Genomic DNA, 19953 nt, shown 5'->3' with positions numbered 1-19953 from the left:
AGTAAGATTGGTCATCAGCCGGAAAATGGGTAAAACGATTAAGGGCCGGGGGTTACCCGACAAATGGCCGAAAAATAGGTAAAACGAGTAAGGGCCGGGGGTTACCCGAAAAATGGCCGAAAAAGGGTGAAAATGAAAATGGCGTCAGACCTTCCCGAAAACAAGATAAAATGATTACGGGAAGGGTGTTTATGGAGAAATGGGTAGAATTAGTAAGATTGGTTGTCGGCCGAAAAATGGGTAAAACCAGTAAGGGCCGGGGGTTACCGGAAAAATGGCCGAAAAAGGGTGAAAATAAAAACGGCGTCGGATCTTCCAAAAAACGTGATAAAATGAATACGGGGGTGCGTTTTCATAAAGAAATGGGTAAAATTAGTAATATTGGTCATCGGCCGAAAAATGGGTAAAATCAGTAAGGGCCGGGGGTTACCCGAAAAATGGGTAAAACGAGTAAGGGCCGGGGGTTACCGGAAAAATGGCTGAAAAACGATAAAAATAAAAATGGCGTCGGATCTTCCAAAAAACGTGATAAAATGAATACGGGGTGTGTGTTTATGGAGAAATTGGTAAAATTAGTAATATTGATCATCGGCTGAAAAATGGGTAAAACGAGTAAGGGCCGGGGGTTACCGGAAAAATGGCCGAAAAAGGGTGAAAATAAAAATGGCGTCGAACTTCCCGAAAACGTGATAAAATGAATACGGGGTGGGTGTTTATGGAGAAATAGGTAGAATTAGTAAGATTGGTCATCAGCCGGAAAATGGGTAAAACGATTAAGGGCCGGGGGTTACCCGAAAAATGGCCGAAAAACGGTGAAAATGAAAATGGCGTCAGACCTTCCCGAAAACAAGATAAAATGATTACGGGAAGGGTGTTTATGGAGAAATGGGTAGAATTAGTAAGATTGGTCGTCGGCCGAAAAATGGGTAAAATCAGTAAGGGCCGGGGGTTACGGGAAAAATGGCCGAAAAAGGGTGAAAATAAAAACAGCATCGGATCTTCCAAAAAACGTGATAAAATGAATACCGGGTGCGTTTTCATAAAGAAATGGTAAAATTAGTTATATTGGTCATCGGCTGAAAAATGGGTAAAGTGAGTAAAGGCTGGGGGTTACCGGAAAAATGGCTGAAAAACGATAAAAATGAAAATGGCGTCGGATCTTCCCGAAAACGTGATAAAATGAATACGGGGTGGGTGTTTATGGAGAAATGGGTAAAATTAGTAATATTGGTCATCGGCCGAAAAATGGGTAAAACGACTAAGGGCCGGGGGTTACCGGAAAATTGGCCGAAAAACGGTGAAAATGAAAATGGCGTCAGACCTTCCCGAAAACACGATAAAATGAATACGGGATGGGTGTTTATGGAGAAATAGGTAGAATTAGTAAGATTGGTCATCAGCCGGAAAATGGGTAAAACGATTAAGGGCCGGGGGTTACCGGAAAAATGGCAGAAAAACGATAAAAATGAAAATGGCGTCGGATCTTCCCGAAAACGTGATAAAATGAATACGAGGTGGGTGTTTATGGAGAAATGGGTAGAATTAGTAAGATTGGTCGTCGGCCAAAAAATGGGTAAAACGAGTAAGGGCTGTGGGTTACCCGAAAAATGGCCAAAAAGGGTGAAAATGAAAATGGCGTCAGACCTTCCCGAAAACACGATAAAATGAAAAGGGATGGGTGTTTATGGAGAAATGGGTAGAATAAGTAAGATTGGTTGTCGGCCGAAAAATGGGTAAAACGAGTAAGGGCCGGGGGTTACCGGAAAAATGGCCGAAAAAGGGTGAAAATAAAAACGGCGTCGGATCTTCCAAAAAACGTGATAAAATGAATACGGGGTGGGTGTTTATGGAGAAATGGGTAAAATTAGTAATATTGGTCATCGGCCGAAAAATGGGTAAAACGAGTAAGGGCCGGGGGTTACCGGAAAAATGGCTGAAAAACGATAAAAATGAAAATGGCGTCGGATCTTTCCGAAAACGTGATAAAATGAATACGGGGTGGGTATTTATGGAGAAATAGGTAGAATTAGTAAGATTGGTCATCAGCCGAAAAATGGGTAAAACGATTAAGGGCCGGGGGTTACCCGACAAATGGCCGAAAAATGGGTAAAACGAGTAAGGGCCGGGGGTTACCGGAAAAATGGCCGAAAAATGGTGAAAATGAAAGTGGCGTCAGACCTTCCCGAAAACGTGATAAAATGAATACGGGATGGGTGTTTATGGAGAAATGGATAGAATTAGTTAGATTGGTCGTCGGCCAAAAAATGGGTAAAACGAGTAAGGGCCGGGGGTTACCCGAAAAATGGCCGAAAAAGGGTGAAAATAAAAACGGCGTCGGATCTTCCAAAAAACGTGATAAAATGAATACGGGGTGGGTGTTCATGGAGAAATGGGTAAAAGTAGTAATATTGGTCATCGGCCGAAAAATGGGTAAAACGAGTAAGGGCCGGGGGTTACGGGAAAAATAGCTGAAAAACGATAAAAATAAAAATGGCGTCGGATCTTCCCGAAAACGTGATAAAATGAATATGGGGTGGGTGTTTATGGAGAAATGGGTAAAATTAGTAATATTGGTCATCGGCTGAAAAATGGGTAAAACGAGTAAGGGCCGGGGGTTACGGGAAAAATGGCCGAAAAAGGGTGAAAATAAAAATGGCGTCGGATCTTCCCGAACACGTGATAAAATGAATACGGGGTGGGTGTTTATGGAGAAATAGGTAGAATTAGTAAGATTGGTCATCAGCCGGAAAATGGGTAAAACGATTAAGGGCCGGGGGTTACCCGACAAATGGCCGAAAAATAGGTAAAACGAGTAAGGGCCGGAGGTCACCCGAAAAATGGCCGAAAAAGGGTGAAAATGAAAATGGCGTCAGACCTTCCCGAAAACAAGATAAAATGATTACGGGAAGGGTGTTTATGGAGAAATGGGTAGAATTAGTAAGATTGGTTGTCGGCCGAAAAATGGGTAAAACTAGTAAGGGCCGGGGGTTACCGGAAAAATGGCCGAAAAAGGGTGAAAATAAAAACGGCGTCGGATCTTCCAAAAAACGTGATAAAATGAATACGGGGTGCGTTTTCATAAAGAAATGGGTAAAATTAGTAATATTGGTCATCGGCCGAAAAATGGGTAAAATCAGTAAGGGCCGGGGGTTACGGGAAAAATGGGTAAAACGAGTAAGGGCCGGGGGTTACCGGAAAAATGGCTGAAAAACGATAAAAATAAAAATGGCGTCGGATCTTCCAAAAAACGTGATAAAATGAATACGGGGTGGGTGTTTATGGAGAAATGGGTAAAATTAGTAATATTGGTCATCGGCCGAAAAATGGGTAAAGCGAGTAAGGGCCGGGGCTTACCGGAAAAATGGCAGAAAAAAAATAAAAATGAAAATGGCATCGGATCTTTCCGAAAACATGATAAAATGAATACGGGATGGGTGTTTATGGAGAAATAGGTAGAATTAGTAAGCTTGGTCGTCGGCCGAAAAATGGGTAAAATCAGTAAGGGCCGGGGGTTACCCAAAAAATGGCCGAAAAAGGGTGAAAATAAAAACGGCGTCGGATCTTCCAAAAAACATGATAAAATGAATACAGGGTGGGTGTTTATGGAGAAATGGGTAGAATTAGTAAGATTGGTCGTCGGCCAAAAAATGGGTAAAATCAGTAAGGGCCGGGGGTTTCCCGAAAAATGGGTAAAACGAGTAAGGGCCGGGGGTTACCGGAAAAATGGCCGAAAAACGGTGAAAATGAAAATGGCGTCAGACCTTCCCGAAAACAAGATAAAATCATTACGGGATGGGTGTTTATGGAGAAATGGGTAGAATTAGTAAGATTGGTCGTCAGCCGAAAAATGGGTAAAATCAGTAAGGGCCGGGGGTTACCAGAAAAATGGCCGAAAAAGGGTGAAAATAAAAACGGTGTCGGATCTTCCAAAAAACGTGATAAAATGAATACGGGGTGAGTGTTTATGGAGAAATGGGTAGAATTAGTAAGATTGGTCGTCGGCCGAAAAATAGGTAAAATCAGTAAGGGCCGGGGGTTACGGGAAAAATGGGTAAAACGAGTAAGGGCCGGGGGTTACCGGAAAAATGGCCGAAAAACGGTGAAAATGAAAATGGCGTCAGACCTTCCCGAAAACAAGATAAAATCATTACGGGATGGGTGTTTATGGAGAAATGGGTAGAATTAGTAAGATTGGTCGTCGGCCGAAAAATGGGTAAGACGAGTAAGGGCCAGGGGTTACCGGAAAAATGGCCGAAAAACGGTGAAAATGAAAATGGCGTCAGACCTTCCCGAAAACAAGATAAAATCATTACGGGATGGGTGTTTATGGAGAAATGGGTAGAATTAGTAAGATTGGTCGTCGGCCGAAAAATGGGTAAAATCAGTAAGGGCCGGGGGTTACGGGAAAAATGGGTAAAACGAGTAAGGGCCGGGGGTTACCGGAAAAATGGCCGAAAAACGGTGAAAATGAAAATGGCGTCAGACCTTCCCGAAAACAAGATAAAATGAATACGGGATGGGTGTTTATGGAGAAATAGGTAGAATTAGTAAGATTGGTCGTCGGCCGAAAAATGGGTAAAACCAGTAAGGGCCGGGGGTTACGGGAAAAATGGCCGAAAAAGGGTGAAAATAAAAACAGCATCGGATCTTCCAAAAAACGTGTTAAAATGAATACCGGGTGCGTTTTCATAGAGAAATGGGTAAAATTAGTAATATTGGTCATCGGCCGAAAAATGGGTAAAACGAGTAAGGGCCGGGGGTTACAGGAAAAATGGCTGAAAAACGATAAAAATGAAAATGGCGTCGGATCTTTCCGAAAACGTGATAAAATGAATACGGGGTGGGTATTTATGGAGAAATAGGTAGAATTAGTAAGATTGGTCATCAGCCGAAAAATGGGTAAAACGATTAAGGGCCGGGGGTTACCCGACAAATGGCCGAAAAATGGGTAAAACGAGTAAGGGCCGGGGGTTACCGGAAAAATGGCCGAAAAATGGTGAAAATGAAAATGGCGTCAGACCTTCCCGAAAACGTGATAAAATGAATACGGGATGGGTGTTTATGGAGAAATGGATAGAATTAGTTAGATTGGTCGTCGGCCAAAAAATGGGTAAAACGAGTAAGGGCCGGGGGTTACCCGAAAAATGGCCGAAAAAGGGTGAAAATAAAAACGGCGTCGGATCTTCCAAAAAACGTGATAAAATGAATATGGGGTGGGTGTTTATGGAGAAATGGGTAAAATTAGTAATATTGGTCATCGGCTGAAAAATGGGTAAAACGAGTAAGGGCCGGGGGTTACGGGAAAAATGGCCGAAAAAGGGTGAAAATAAAAATGGCGTCGGATCTTCCCGAACACGTGATAAAATGAATACGGGGTGGGTGTTTATGGAGAAATAGGTAGAATTAGTAAGATTGGTCATCAGCCGGAAAATGGGTAAAACGATTAAGGGCCGGGGGTGACCCGACAAATGGCCGAAAAATAGGTAAAACGAGTAAGGGCCGGAGGTTACCCGAAAAATGGCCGAAAAACGGTGAAAATGAAAATGGCATCAGACCTTCCCGAAAACAAGATAAAATGATTACGGGAAGGGTGTTTATGGAGAAATGGGTAGAATTAGTAAGATTGGTTGTCGGCCGAAAAATGGGTAAAACCAGTAAGGGCCGGGGGTTACGGGAAAAATGGCCGAAAAAGGGTGAAAATAAAAACAGCATCGGATCTTCCAAAAAACGTGATAAAATGAATACCGGGTGCGTTTTCATAAAGAAATGGTAAAATTAGTTATATTGGTCATCGGCTGAAAAATGGGTAAAGCGAGTAAAGGCTGGGGGTTACCGGAAAAATGGCTGAAAAACGATAAAAATGAAAATGGCGTCGGATCTTCCCGAAAACGTGATAAAATGAATACGGGGTGGGTGTTTATGGAGAAATGGGTAGAATTAGTAATATTGGTCGTCGGCCGAAAAATGGGTAAAACGAGTAAGGGCCGGGGGTTACCGGAAAAATGGCCGAAAAAGGGTGAAAATAAAAACAGCATCGGATCTTCCAAAAAACGTGATAAAATGAATACGGGGTGCGTTTTCATAAAGAAACGGTAAAATTAGTTATATTGGTCATCGGCTGAAAAATGGGTAAAGCGAGTAAAGGCTGGGGGTTACCGGAAAAATGGCTGAAAAACGATAAAAATGAAAATGGCGTCGGATCTTCCCGAAAACGTGATAAAATGAATACGGGGTGGGTGTTTATGGAGAAATGGGTAAAATTAGTAATATTGGTCATCGGCCGAAAAATGGGTAAAACGATTAAGGGCCGGGGGTTACCCGACAAATGGCCGAAAAATAGGTAAAACGAGTAAGGGCCGGAGGTCACCCGAAAAATGGCCGAAAAACGGTGAAAATGAAAATGGCGTCAGACCTTCCCGAAAACAAGATAAAATGATTACGGGAAGGGTGTTTATGGAGAAATGGGTAGAATTAGTAAGATTGGTTGTCGGCCGAAAAATGGGTAAAACCAGTAAGGGCCGGGGGTTACCGGAAAAATGGCCGAAAAAGGGTGAAAATAAAAACGGCGTCGGATCTTCCAAAAAACGTGATAAAATGAATACGGGGTGGGTGTTTATGGAGAAATGGGTAAAATTAGTAATATTGGTCATCGGCCGAAAAATGGGTAAAATCAGTAAGGGCCGGGGGTTACCCGAAAAATGGGTAAAACGAGTAAGGGCCGGGGGTTACCGGAAAAATGGCTGAAAAACGATAAAAATAAAAATGGCGTCGGATCTTCCAAAAAACGTGATAAAATGAATACGGGGTGGGTGTTTATGGAGAAATGGGTAAAATTAGTAATATTGGTCATCGGCCGAAAAATGGGTAAAGCGAGTAAGGGCCGGGGCTTACCGGAAAAATGACAGAAAAAAAATAAAAATGAAAATGGCATCGGATCTTTCCGAAAACATGATAAAATGAATACGGGATGGGTGTTTATGGAGAAATAGGTAGAATTAGTAAGCTTGGTCGTCGGCCGAAAAATGGGTAAAATCAGTAAGGGCCGGGGGTTACCCAAAAAATGGCCGAAAAAGGGTGAAAATAAAAACGGCGTCGGATCTTCCAAAAAACATGATAAAATGAATACAGGGTGGGTGTTTATGGAGAAATGGGTAGAATTAGTAAGATTGGTCGTCGGCCAAAAAATGGGTAAAATCAGTAAGGGCCGGGGGTTTCCCGAAAAATGGGTAAAACGAGTAAGGGCCGGGGGTTACCGGAAAAATGGCCGAAAAACGGTGAAAATGAAAATGGCGTCAGACCTTCCCGAAAACAAGATAAAATCATTACGGGATGGGTGTTTATGGAGAAATGGGTAGAATTAGTAAGATTGGTCGTCAGCCGAAAAATGGGTAAAATCAGTAAGGGCCGGGGGTTACCAGAAAAATGGCCGAAAAAGGGTGAAAATAAAAACGGCGTCGGATCTTCCAAAAAACGTGATAAAATGAATACGGGGTGAGTGTTTATGGAGAAATGGGTAGAATTAGTAAGATTGGTCGTCGGCCGAAAAATGGGTAAAATCAGTAAGGGCCGGGGGTTACGGGAAAAATGGGTAAAACGAGTAAGGGCCGGGGGTTACCGGAAAAATGGCCGAAAAACGGTGAAAATGAAAATGGCGTCAGACCTTCCCGAAAACAAGATAAAATCATTACGGGATGGGTGTTTATGGAGAAATGGGTAGAATTAGTAAGATTGGTCGTCGGCCGAAAAATGGGTAAGACGAGTAAGGGCCAGGGGTTACCGGAAAAATGGCCGAAAAACGGTGAAAATGAAAATGGCGTCAGACCTTCCCAAAAACAAGATAAAATCATTACGGGATGGGTGTTTATGGAGAAATGGGTAGAATTAGTAAGATTGGTCGTCGGCCGAAAAATGGGTAAAATCAGTAAGGGCCGGGGGTTACGGGAAAAATGGGTAAAACGAGTAAGGGCCGGGGGTTACCGGAAAAATGGCCGAAAAACGGTGAAAATGAAAATGGCGTCAGACCTTCCCGAAAACAAGATAAAATGAATACGGGATGGGTGTTTATGGAGAAATAGGTAGAATTAGTAAGATTGGTCGTCGGCCGAAAAATGGGTAAAACCAGTAAGGGCCGGGGGTTACGGGAAAAATGGCCGAAAAAGGGTGAAAATAAAAACAGCATCGGATCTTCCAAAAAACGTGTTAAAATGAATACCGGGTGCGTTTTCATAGAGAAATGGGTAAAATTAGTAATATTGGTCATCGGCCGAAAAATGGGTAAAACGAGTAAGGGCCGGGGGTTACAGGAAAAATGGCTGAAAAACGATAAAAATGAAAATGGCGTCGGATCTTTCCGAAAACGTGATAAAATGAATACGGGGTGGGTATTTATGGAGAAATAGGTAGAATTAGTAAGATTGGTCATCAGCCGAAAAATGGGTAAAACGATTAAGGGCCGGGGGTTACCCGACAAATGGCCGAAAAATGGGTAAAACGAGTAAGGGCCGGGGGTTACCGGAAAAATGGCCGAAAAATGGTGAAAATGAAAATGGCGTCAGACCTTCCCGAAAACGTGATAAAATGAATACGGGATGGGTGTTTATGGAGAAATGGATAGAATTAGTTAGATTGGTCGTCGGCCAAAAAATGGGTAAAACGAGTAAGGGCCGGGGGTTACCCGAAAAATGGCCGAAAAAGGGTGAAAATAAAAACGGCGTCGGATCTTCCAAAAAACGTGATAAAATGAATACGGGGTGGGTGTTCATGGAGAAATGGGTAAAAGTACTAATATTGGTCATCGGCCGAAAAATGGGTAAAACGAGTAAGGGCCGGGGGTTACGGGAAAAATAGCTGAAAAACGACAAAAATAAAAATGGCGTCGGATCTTCCCGAAAACGTGATAAAATGAATATGGGGTGGGTGTTTATGGAGAAATGGGTAAAATTAGTAATATTGGTCATCGGCTGAAAAATGGGTAAAACGAGTAAGGGCCGGGGGTTACGGGAAAAATGGCCGAAAAAGGGTGAAAATAAAAATGGCGTCGGATCTTCCCGAACACGTGATAAAATGAATACGGGGTGGGTGTTTATGGAGAAATAGGTAGAATTAGTAAGATTGGTCATCAGCCGGAAAATGGGTAAAACGATTAAGGGCCGGGGGTTACCCGACAAATGGCCGAAAAATAGGTAAAACGAGTAAGGGCCGGAGGTTACCCGAAAAATGGCCGAAAAACGGTGAAAATGAAAATGGCGTCAGACCTTCCCGAAAACAAGATAAAATGATTACGGGAAGGGTGTTTATGGAGAAATGGGTAGAATTAGTAAGATTGGTTGTCGGCCGAAAAATGGGTAAAACCAGTAAGGGCCGGGGGTTACCGGAAAAATGGCCGAAAAAGGGTGAAAATAAAAACGGCGTCGGATCTTCCAAAAAACGTGATAAAATGAATACGGGGTGCGTTTTCATAAAGAAATGGGTAAAATTAGTAATATTGGTCATCGGCCGAAAAATGGGTAAAATCAGTAAGGGCCGGGGGTTACCCGAAAAATGGGTAAAACGAGTAAGGGCCGGGGGTTACGGGAAAAATGGCTGAAAAACGATAAAAATAAAAATGGCGTCGGATCTTCCAAAAAACGTGATAAAATGAATACGGGGTGGGTGTTTATGGAGAAATGGGTAAAATTAGTAATATTGGTCATCGGCCGAAAAATGGGTAAAGCGAGTAAGGGCCGGGGCTTACCGGAAAAATGGCAGAAAAAAAATAAAAATGAAAATGGCATCGGATCTTTCCGAAAACATGATAAAATGAATACGGGATGGGTGTTTATGGAGAAATAGGTAGAATTAGTAAGCTTGGTCGTCGGCCGAAAAATGGGTAAAACGAGTAAGGGCCGGGGGTTACCGGAAAAATGGCCGAAAAACGGTGAAAATGAAAATGGCGTCAGACCTTCCCGAAAACAAGATAAAATCATTACGGGATGGGTGTTTATGGAGAAATGGGTAGAATTAGTAAGATTGGTCGTCAGCCGAAAAATGGGTAAAATCAGTAAGGGCCGGGGGTTACCAGAAAAATGGCCGAAAAAGGGTGAAAATAAAAACGGCGTCGGATCTTCCAAAAAACGTGATAAAATGAATACGGGGTGAGTGTTTATGGAGAAATGGGTAGAATTAGTAAGATTGGTCGTCGGCCGAAAAATGGGTAAAATCAGTAAGGGCCGGGGGTTACGGGAAAAATGGGTAAAACGAGTAAGGGCCGGGGGTTACCGGAAAAATGGCCGAAAAACGGTGAAAATGAAAATGGCGTCAGACCTTCCCGAAAACAAGATAAAATCATTACGGGATGGGTGTTTATGGAGAAATGGGTAGAATTAGTAAGATTGGTCGTCGGCCGAAAAATGGGTAAGACGAGTAAGGGCCAGGGGTTACCGGAAAAATGGCCGAAAAACGGTGAAAATGAAAATGGCGTCAGACCTTCCCGAAAACAAGATAAAATCATTACGGGATGGGTGTTTATGGAGAAATGGGTAGAATTAGTAAGATTGGTCGTCGGCCGAAAAATGGGTAAAATCAGTAAGGGCCGGGGGTTAACGGAAAAATGGGTAAAACGAGTAAGGGCCGGGGGTTACAGGAAAAATGGCTGAAAAACGATAAAAATGAAAATGGCGTCGGATCTTCCCGAAAACGTGATAAAATGAATACGGGGTTGGTGTTTATGGAGAAATAGGTAGAATTAGTAAGATTGGTCGTCGGCCAAAAAATGGGTAAAACGATTAAGGGCCCGGGGTTACCAGAAAAATGGCCGAAAAAGGGTGAAAATAAAAACAGCATCGGATCTTCCAAAAAACGTGATAAAATGAATACGGGGTGCGTTTCCATAAAGAAATGGGTAAAATTAGTAATATTGGTCATCGGCCAAAAAATGGGTAAAAGGAGTAAGGGCCGGGGGTTACCGGAAAAATGGCCGAAAAATGGGTAAAACGAGTAAGGGCCAGGGGTTACCGGAAAAATGGCCGAAAAACGGTGAAAATAAAAATGGCGTCAGACCTTCCCAAAATCAAGATAAAATCATTACGGGATGGGTGTTTATGGAGAAATGGGTAGAATTAGTAAGATTGGTCATCGGCCGAAAAATGGGTAAAACGAGTAAGGGCCGGGGGTTACCGGAAAAATGGCCGAAAAAGGGTGAAAATAAAAACAGCATCGGATCTTCCAAAAAACGTGATAAAATGAATACCGGGTGCGTTTTCATAAAGAAATGGGTAAAATGAGTAATATTGGTCATCGGCCGAAAAATGGGTAAAGCGATTAAGGGCCGGGGGTTACGGGAAAAATGGCAGAAAAACGATAAAAATGAAAATGGCGTCGGATCTTCCCGAAAACGTGATAAAATGAATACGGGGTGGGTGTTTATGGAGAAATAGGTTGAATTAGTAAGATTGGTCGTCGGTCGAAAAATGGGTAAAACGATTAAGGGCCGGGGATTACGGGAAAAATGGCCGAAAAACGGTGAAAATGAAAATGGCGTCAGACCTTCCCGAAAACAAGATAAAATGAATACGGGATGGGTGTTTATGGAGAAATAGGTAGAATTAGTAAGATTGGTCGTCGGCCGAAAAATGGGTAAAATCAGTAAGGGCCAGGGGTTACCCGAAAAATTGGTAAAACGAGTAAGGGCCAGGGGTTACCAGAAAAATGGCCGAAAAAGGGTGAAAATAAAAATGGCGTCGGATCTTCCCGAAAACGTGATAAAATGAATACGGGGTGGGTGTTTATGGAGAAACGGGTAAAATTAGTAATATTGGTCATCGGCCGAAAAATGGGTAAAACGATTAAGGGCCGGGGGTTACGGGAAAAATGGCCGAAAAACGGTGAAAATGAAAATGGCGTCAGACCTTCCCGAAAACGTGATAAAATGAATACGGGATGGATGTTTATGGAGAAATGGGTAGAATAAGTAAGATTGGTCGTCGGTCAAAAAATGGGTAAAACGAGTAAGGGCCGGGGGTTACTGGAAAAATGGGTAAAATGAGTAAGGGCCGGGGGTTACCCGAAAAATGGCCGAAAAAGGGTGAAAATAAAAATGGCGTCGGATCTTCCCGAAAACGTGATAAAATGAATACGGGATGGATGTTTATGGAGAAATGGGTAGAATAAGTAAGATTGGTCGTCGGTCAAAAAATGGGTAAAACGAGTAAGGGCCGGGGGTTACTGGAAAAATGGGTAAAACGAGTAAGGGCCGGGGGTTACTGGAAAAATGGGTAAAATGAGTAAGGGCCGGGGGTTACCCGAAAAATGGCCGAAAAAGGGTGAAAATAAAAACAGCATCGGATCTTCCAAAAAACGTGATAAAATGAATACGGGGTGCGTTTCCATAAAGAAATGGGTAAAATTAGTAATATTGGTCATCGGCCGAAAAATGGGTAAAAGGAGTAAGGGCCGGGGGTTACGGGAAAAATGGCCGAAAAATGCGTAAAACGAGTAAGAGCCAGGGGTTACCGGAAAAATGGCCGAAAAACGGTGAAAATGAAAATGGCGTCAGACCTTCCCGAAAACAAGATAAAATCATTACGGGATGGGTGTTTATGGAGAAATGGGTAGAATTAGTAAGTTTGGTCGTCGGCCGAAAAATGGGTAAAATCAGTAAGGGCCGGGGGTTACCGGAAAAATGGGTAAAACAAGTAAGGGCCGGGGGTTACTGGAAAAATGGCCGAAAAAGGGTGAAAATAAAAATAGCGTCGGATCTTCCTGAAAACGTGATAAAATGAATAAGGGGTGGGTGTTTATGGAGAAATGGGTAAAATTAGTAATATTCGTCATCGGCCGAAAAATGGGTAAAGCGAGTAAGGGCCGGGGGTTACCGGAAAAATGGCCGACAAAGGGTGAAAATAAAAACAGCATCGGATCTTCCAAAAAACGTGATAAAATGAATACGGGGTGCGTTTTCATAAAGAAATGGGTAAAATTAGTAATAGTGGTCATCGGCCGAAAAATGGATAAAATGAGTAAGGGCCGGGGGTTACCGGAAAAATGGCTGAAAAACGATAAAAATGAAAATGGCGTCGGATCTTCCAAAAAACGTGATAAAATGAATACGGGGTGGGTGTTTATGGAGAAATAGGTAGAATTAGTAAGATCGGTCGTCGGTCGAAAAATGGGTAAAACGATTAAGGGCCGGGGGTTACCGGAAAAATGGCCGAAAAACGGTGAAAATGAAAATGGCGTCAGACCTTTCCGAAAACAAGATAAAATGAATACGGGATGGGTGTTTATGGAGAAATAGGTAGAATTAGTAAGATTGGTCGTCGGTCGAAAAATGGGTAAAACGATTAAGGGCCGGGGGTTACCCGAAAAATGGCCGAAAAATGGGTAAAACGAGTAAGGGCCGGGGGTTACCGGAAAAATGGCGAAACAACGGTGAGAATGAAAATGGTGTCGGACCTTACCGAAAGCATGATAAAATGAATACGGGATGGGTGTTTATGGAGAAATGGGTAAAATTAGTGAGACTGGTCGTCGGCAGAAAAATGGGTAAAACAAGTAAGGGCTGGGGGTTACCCGAAAAATGGCCGAAAACGGGTGAAAATGAAAACAGCATCGGATTTTCCAAAAAACGTGATAAAATGAATATGAGGTGGGTTTTCATAGAGAAATGGGTAAAATCAGTTAAGATTGGTCGTCGGTCGAAAAATGGGTAAAACGAGTAAGGGCCGGGGGTTACCGGAAAAATGGCCAAAAAACGGTGAAAATGAAAATGGTGTCGGACCTTCCCGAAAACATGATAAAACAAATATGGGATGGGTGTTTATGGAGAAATGGGTAGAAATAGTAAGATTGGTTGTCGGCCAAAAAGGGTAAAACGAGTAAGGTCGGGGGGTTACCCGAAAAATGGGTAAAACGAGTAAGGGCCGGGGGTTACCCAAAAAATGGCCGAAAAAGAGTGAAAATTTAAAGAGCATCGAACCATTGTTACTCGAAAAAAAAGGTTAAAATGAAAAGAGCGAAATTAGTAAGATTGGGTGTTAGTCGAAAAATGGGTATAGTAAGTGGGGGGGGCGGGGGAGGGGGGGCGTCTGATTTCACTGAAAAGTTTATGAAATGAATAGCACTACATTGCTTTAACAAAAATGGTGCTAAATAGTACCCAAAAGTGTGTTGTTATCATAGGGGATCTTTTTTGGTGCCATATAGCTCCTTGTCAAATGTTGCTATGTAGAGCCATTAGAGGTGCTATATAACAATATATTGCAAAAATAATAAATCAAAATGGTGCTTAACAGTACCCAACAATGGTTCCTTGGCTCATAATCATAGGGGAACCTGTTTTGGTGCTATACAGCACCTATCTTTAAGGGTGCTATATAGCACCTTTGTCAAATGGTGCTATGTAGAACCATTAGAGGTGCCATATAGCACTGTGTTGTTTTAACATTTTTAAGCTAGTAGGGCCCTTAAATTACATTCACCATACTTATTTAATTAAATCATACTACCACAGATGAGTCAGTATGCTTCTAAATGACACTTTTACTTAAAACATGAATGACAATAATTTCTTACCAAATGGTGACTTAAAAGATTACGAATCCTGTACTAAATGTTTACTAAGAAACTATATATTATCCTTTCAAATCTTTTATATTTCTTTCTTTCAGCAAATAAATTCAATGCTAACAAGTCAGGGAAAAAATAAATATATAAAACACATATATTCCAAAAAATACAATATAGAAATACAAAATATTGCAACAAGCTTAAAATATGTTAAATTTTGTGGAAGAGAGAGTCCTGGTTTACAAACATTCTGGCCCATAGCCATTTACTGCAGCCCTGTAAGCAGGTCTCTTTTTGGCCTATAGGCTTAGTCCTACATTAGATTTTCTGAACAAAATAAAGAACTAGTCAGGAGCTTTTAACATTAGAGTGAGGGTGAGTGAGTGAGTAAGCGAAACTAATACATACACTCGCAAACTGAGTTATATACTCTCCTACAGTCTACTCACAGATTGAGTTGTACACCTTTTTACTGTGACAGGAAGTCCAGCTGCATCCTTCAATTTCAAAATAACACACTCCAAAAAGGTCAGTGTCTTTTTCAGTCCTTTAGGATACTGGATTCCAAACACGAAATATACGCACAGGAGGAGGCCCAGTGCCATCGAGTTGTCCTCGCTCTCTTCTGTGATCAACTGACCAACTAATGTGAGCACAATGTGGTCATACTGCATAGGGTGACCCTCCTCGCAGCCTTTAAGCACCATCTTCAGTGTTGAGATGCCAGGAGTGCTAGTCTGAGCATGGTCCTGGGGGAGAGTGAATAATAGTATTAACCATCTTCTGCTCACATTTATTTGAAAGGCAAATCTTATGAATTAACATTAAAATTTTACTACTTCCATACAACTGCTCATTTACTTTTGCCATTACATGTAAATTAATGTAATTTTCTTTCCACTTTGATAGAATAGTTTGTGTAGACCGCCAAAAAAAAAACTAATGCTTGCATGTGAAATAATTTTATAGCATAACAAAATGCGCAAGGAGTGTAGTGCTTTGACTAGATTGTGCTTCACACACCATAGTCAACTGTTCATGGCTCACCTCAACTTCAAACAAAAACCCTGGGTCCTCCTTGAACAATGCAGGCAAGAGCAGAATGGCCACTTCCAACTGTAGGCCTTAACACAAAATAACTTCATTAATTTAATATAACATGGTGGATGTTTTTACCCAAAGTGCATTACAGTACATACTTTTTTTAAAGTCTGTGTAAAGGAAAATCAGAGATTTCTTTCTAAACACATTATACATGTTAAGAAAATAATTGCTAAAATGTGCTGTCAGGCAGAAACCTCATATCTCCATATTTCATCATTTTTATTTATTTTCATAAATCACTGCTATTGGTCACCCTTTACATCTGTCTGTGGGTTTTACTACATCCACTGTTGAAACGGCAATGATAAATGAAGTAAGTTAGCCACTAGCTTGCTTAGTCTTCATAGCAAGCTAATATTATATGATTAATGTTACAGCCTGTCGTTCATTGATTAATCGCTACTTAAGATTGTCATCAGTAGATGTAACATTCTGTAACATCAGTGTTGTATAGTACAGATCACAGATGTGTCATCTAATTTGCTAAATAACAAACTTTTTGCTTCAGTATAATGCTAATATAACATGTTGTCTGCATGGATCTGCAAGCCCTTCTCCTCTGCCCAAGATTGAAAGTGTCAGCTCTGTACTACAAGACAAAACTCGCCGTCCCCAATGTCACAATTTATGTTGTTTTATGTCTGGCATGAAGGTGAGGGAGCTCTGTCTGCCAGTGAGTTTGCATCCTGTGTCACTGATTTGAGCATGATGAGTACATTTTTTGTACTCATCATGCTTTGGACTCATTTTCACTCGTCATGAATTTATTTCCTCCGCAGCAGAAAAACACGTTAAACGAGCCTTCAGAAACTCCTGCAGGTTAAACTGGACTGAGGAGACACTTTTAGTGCTGACTGACTTTAACACACTCACGATAAACAGACTTTAAGACACTCGCTAGCATAGCAACATTAATGCTACAAACAACCCATAATGCAACACTCTCTGTAGAAGTTGGTTTTACACCGGTACTTTATCCATTCAAAAAGAATGTCTTGCCTAACCATTAAAAATATTCTCAGCGGTTAACCCATTAACGGTTAACCGTTGATATCCCTAGTCTCAAACTTTGTCAGTAAGGCCAAAGGCATTTCAGTATCTTTGTTTAACATAACTTACTATAATGTCACTGCTCCAACTGGGGTCTCCTTTGATGGCCCTGGAATATTTCCTTAGACATAGAGGGGCCTTGGGGGCAAAAAGATTGACAATCACTGCTTTAATGTGTTATCCTAAGGAAATATTCTGTATTTTAATGAATTTTTTATTCTTTCCCCAACTAAACTAAACAAAGCCGAAGAACCTCTAAAGAACCATACAGGGGCTTAAGAGGTTCTTTGTACAGCAGCGGTGCTATATAGCACCTCAACCACCCCAGAGAACCGCTGAAGAACCACTTAAGAACAACCATTTTTTTGTGTGTATCACTAGGCCCTGTAATAAGCATCAGGTTGTGCTGTCATAAATCTACTTGGCCTCATGACTGGCAACACCGTTCTCTAGCCTTGACCTAACTTTCCTTTAAGCTGTCTTTAAATCCTACTCTCACTCAAACAAAGAGCAGATGCCCTTTTGCAAGCCCCACCCTTATATTATACCTGCTCAGGGTAAACTTTTGTGAATGACCCAACTGACTGAATTGAATATCATCATAATACCAGTCTTTCAAATAGTTTCTGTATATCAGACAACTTTTCACACCTTTCTCTGACCTATTGCACCTTTAAAGCGTCCTAACCCTAACCCTGCTTATCTAGCTAGTCACTCAGTAGTCTTACAAATAGTTACATCTGAAAACTCTTCACACCTTTCTCAGACCTAGTGCACCTTTAAGTGTCCTTGCATCCTACCTAACCTCACCCAAGGAAAGAGCAGATACTTGGTGGCATTACCTGTCATCTACACCGTATCTGCTAAGGCTTAACTAAAGTGGCTGACCCAAGTGGCTTGATAGGCAACTTCATCTGAATGCCATGGCCCACTCAGTTGTCCAAATACCATCACTGTATGACTGGTTCAACTAGTCTTACCAATAGCCACTTGTTAGCAAAATTTCAGGTATGAGAAACTTGATTTATGTCTCTTGATCAATCTTACCAAATAAAAGAACATGGTATCAATATGGATTTGTGCATGAGTGTAAGAGTGTAGGCAAGTCTATAGGATCATCAGGTAGATGCCCTCACTATAAATGATGTTTTGATTTGTTGGGCCCACAAAGGCTCAACAGTTGGAACCAACCCCATTTACCTGCACCCACACAGTAAACACAATCCTCTGTAGCAGGTTTTTGTGTTGAGGTGATGTAGCCGTTGGCAACATAATGGTTTGTAGCACTTGCTAGAAGCAAAACAATATACAACAAAAAATGATCTGCCATGTTTGCTGGAGTTTGAGGGCAACAGCATGTAGAAAGTTACAGATTTCTGCTTTGCACATGTGTTGGAATCACGGGATAAAGCATACCCCTGTCTTATAAAATGGCAGTTTTTACGACTACACCATAGACCATATGAACTTTTGATCCATGGAGGTTTTATATTTGTAAAACTTTCCTCAAGCCGAGAAAAGCGATATAACCCTTTGAAAACGGATGTCACGTGGGCGGCCCTAGACTGACCGCGGTGGGTCGCTGTACGTTCGCTGTACGGTCGCTGTATATTACGTTACCTGTAGGTAATAAAACTGGGTGAAACGTAGTGATGACGCGAGGTGGCGCGGTGGAGTGGAGTGGAGCAGAGTGGAGAAGCAGGTCGAAGTCAGAGAGATTGAGAGAAAGTTGAGAGATTCAGATTCAGATATTGAGAGAGTAAGTGTATTTTTGGAGCATATATCTGTCTTTTTTTGTCGTGATGACGAAAAAAAGAAGGCTTTGGAGGTTTTGTTCGCAGGTGGTGACCAACCAGAAGAGGCACTTTCTTCTGATCCGGACTCCTTCAGTGAGGATGAAGACCATTTTGCTGAAGGCATCGATCCATATCAGGATATGTAAGTACATTTTTAGGGATTATTATTTATTTGTTTGTTTTTTACATTTTAGGGAGTTGTTTTTTGTGCTGTGTTTGTGTATGGTGGGTGTGTGTGTGTTTTTTGCGGGTGTGTGTGTGTGTGGCGGGTTGTGTGTGATTTTCGCGGGTGTGGGAAGTTTCAGACTTTCTGCACAAGGCAGAACGTTCAGAAATGTTTTGGATCAATGTGTTTTGTGTGTTTATTCAGTAAAATTTGATGAAAAAACATTTTTTTATTTTTTAAATATATGACACAATTTCAATACCAATATCAATTATTATGGTTTATTGACTTACATAACCTTTTAACTTGGGTTGTACAGATTCTAGGGATATGAAGCATTTGAAGATCTGATGAACTGATGAACAGATGAACTGATCATCTGACTCATTGATGGGTCTTTTATTACAACCAAATGCTGAACAAGACTTTTTTTAGGCGGCCACAATGTTACAATTACCTAGTGAACTGAAAATACACTGTGAAATAGCGTCTTCGCTGTGGTGGCGACTTGTCAATCACAACATAGCCACGCCCTAAACATGCACTGCTTTATCATCTATTTTACTCTGAATGGGGCCATAATTTACAAAATGAACATCATGCTGCATTGAAGAAGACTTGAAACTGGCAATTGAGACCATAAACTCATTAGGAAACAGTTTACTGAGGTAATTAATCAAGTGAGAAGTAGGGTCATTTTCTCATAGACTTCCATACAATCTGACTTCTTTTTGCAGCTAGTGGAGTCTCCCCCTGATGGCCATTAGAGAGAATGCAGGTTTTTGGCATTTCCGCATTGGCTTCATTTTTCAGCCCCAGAGGTTGCCGCTTGGATTACACACACAGTGGTAGATACAAGAGAAAAAAAGGAGAATGAGGAGAGGAGTAACAGCATAAGCAATTTTCTCCTTAAGCCAAAATAAGGTCAAATTGGCCATTTTGAACAAGTCCTCGTCAGACAATTGAATGTCTGTGAAATGAATCAAAGTGCTGGAGGTGTTTGGAGTGAAAGAAAGAAAGAGGGCAAGAGACTGAATTTGGGAAACGACAAGGAAAGAATGAGGTGGTGGAGGAAAACAGTGGGGAAAAAGTGGATGGAATCAGAAACAACAGACAAATAGGACATAGATGATGATAAAGACATGAAAGAGGAGGGGAATTAGAGTGAGAAACAAGATGATAGGGACAAGACATTGAGAAAATGTGAGAATGGCTCATAATACCTGGTACAGGGTTGTGAAATGGTTTTCTAAAAGGTCAGATTCGTGGTAGGGCATTTAGGGATAAGTGGGT

At 41.6% G+C, this 19953-nt stretch overlaps 1 long non-coding RNA gene across 1 annotated transcript; it reads right to left on the bottom strand.

The window, feature by feature from the left end:
- Nucleotides 1–14509: 14509 nt before the first annotated feature.
- LOC137175769 (uncharacterized) lies at nt 14510–18134 on the bottom strand. Its single transcript, XR_010925710.1, has 3 exons — nt 16768–18134; nt 15592–15668; nt 14510–15293 (listed from the first exon to the last, which is right to left on the bottom strand). It is a non-coding gene; the product is annotated as an uncharacterized lncRNA (long non-coding RNA).
- Nucleotides 18135–19953: the final 1819 nt, after the last annotated feature.

Source organism: Thunnus thynnus, chromosome 23, assembly GCF_963924715.1.
Source record: "Thunnus thynnus chromosome 23, fThuThy2.1, whole genome shotgun sequence".
Taxonomy (NCBI): domain Eukaryota; kingdom Metazoa; phylum Chordata; class Actinopteri; order Scombriformes; family Scombridae; genus Thunnus; species Thunnus thynnus.
Note: the sequence above shows the minus strand (reverse complement) of the source record. Positions and strands in the feature narration are given on the sequence as shown.